A 2,193-nucleotide genomic window follows, 5' to 3' on the forward strand; every position below is an offset into this window, starting at 1 on the left:
GAGAGGAGGGAGTCCCTCCCTCTAAAACCACTCTGTGTGGGGAAGATGAGAGCCGGAGCAAAGGTCAGAGGTGAGGTCACCATCTCTAAGTGTCCTTTTCACACAGCGTTCACTACATCAGGCCCAAACAGACGTGGTGATGAAGCTGCTGCTCCTCTTTGCTGCTTCATCCAGACTGAACAGAGCAGCTCAGCCTGGTTCAGTGTTTCTTCCTGACAGCAAGTCAGTGATGCAGGAGCAGCTGAGTGACAGCAGCCTGTTGTTAGAGCTCTGGGCTSCAGGAGGACACAGATGGAGAGAATCASCAACTTCAGCCCGGTTCTGGTCCAGATGGGTCCATGATGGAAATGCTGGCTGGTATGTAAACAGAACCTCACAGAATGGGTTTTAATCCTCATGTTTCTGTCAGGATCCATCAGAGACTCAAACCAGAACCAGAGCCAGAACCCAGCTGTGTGTCCTTTAAGAGCGACAGGTCAAGGGATCCTAACCCTGACTTTAAATCTCCTGGATCTCCACCGTCAGAGAGGTGAGCTGTTTCTACCTGCTGTAACTGTTCTGTTTATATCAGTCACATGGTGACAGAATCATTGTGGCCATGTGACACATACCAAATTCTGTGATCATGGGAGCATTAGAGCGAATTTCATAAAGTCAGGCTATTTTTCTGTTCATATGAATTACATAAGTGATATTATGGAACATATTCTCATGGAGACAAAGAAATCCAGCTGGGTCGATGGTACCACAACATTTACTAAAAGCATTTCAACATATAAAACAGATCTTTTTAAATTCACAGTCTGTACCTAGGGCTTCTACACGTCCATCTAGTTAAATTCAAATTCAAAAGTAGTGTATTGATCCCAAAGGGACATTAAATATTATTGTAACTCATTTAAAGAGTTAATGGCAATTGCTTTGAGAAGAAAGTTCTCTGTATTGCAGTGAATTTGCAGAAGCTGCTGCCTGAAGACACTCTGTTTATTGATGATAGTCTCACAAAGAGGTTGTTCTGGGTTGTACATATTTTTTTAAAGTAAAATCTTTCTTCGCACCATAATTTCCAGTGGCTCCATAGACATCCTTAGAACAGAACCAAAAGAGAATTAGAACCAGCCTTCTTTATCAGGTTGTGGAGCCTATTTAGGTCCCTGGCTCCAACAGATGACAGCAGAAGAGATTGTGCTCTGAAAGCTCAACCTCTTGCATCATACCTTGAAGGATTTTTGCTTCCTGGAGAAGTACAGTCTGCTCTGTCCCTTTTTATAAACAGCTTCACTGCTGTGTCTCCAGTCCTGTCTGTCTTTCAGGTGAACATCGAGGTACAGTATTTATATTTTTGAACCAGCTCCATTTCTTCTCCCATAATGGAAATAGGGTTTGAACTAACCTTGTTTCTCCTGAAATCTACTATCTACTCCTTTACTTTGTTCACATTCAAGATTAGATGATTGTTCCCACACCATACATAATACAAAGCGTAATCTGTACTCAGCCTCTTGTCCATCTCTGATAAACCCAACAACTGCAGAGTCATTTGAATATTTCTGTAGATAACAAAAGTCAGACTTGTGCTGGAAGTCTGAAGAGCACAGAGTGAAAAGGAATGGTGAGAGTTCATTGCCCTATAGTACTGTACTGCTCCTGTGTTGCTGACCACCTGGTTGGACATACAGTTCTATTCTTAAGAAGTGAATCGAACAGAGGTCTCAACACCTGATCTGGTGTTTCCATGACAAACATTTAACCATCTTTCATTCTGGCCAGTTATTGACACAATTACTGAACACTTACTGTTGATGAATAAACTACATCTACAGGTCCTTCTAAAAAAATTAGCATATTGTGATAAAGTTAATTATTTTCCATAATGTAATGATAAAAATTAAACTGTTATATATTTTAGATTCATTGCACACCAACTGAAATATTTCAGGTCTTTTATTGTTTTAATACTGATGATTTTGGCAAACAGCTCATGAAAACCCAAAATCCCTGTCTCAAAAAATTTGCATATTTTATCCGACCAATATAAGAAATGTGTTTTAATACCAAAAAAGTCAACCTTCAAATAATTATGTTCAGTTATGCACTCAATACTTGGTCAGGAATCCTTTTGCAGCCTTCAATGTGGCATGGAGGCAATCAGCCTGTGGCTCTGCTGAGGTGTTATGGAGCCCAGGATGCTTC

The sequence above is a fragment of the Poecilia reticulata genome, linkage group LG15, assembly GCF_000633615.1.
Source record: "Poecilia reticulata strain Guanapo linkage group LG15, Guppy_female_1.0+MT, whole genome shotgun sequence".
In the NCBI taxonomy this organism is placed as follows: domain Eukaryota; kingdom Metazoa; phylum Chordata; class Actinopteri; order Cyprinodontiformes; family Poeciliidae; genus Poecilia; species Poecilia reticulata.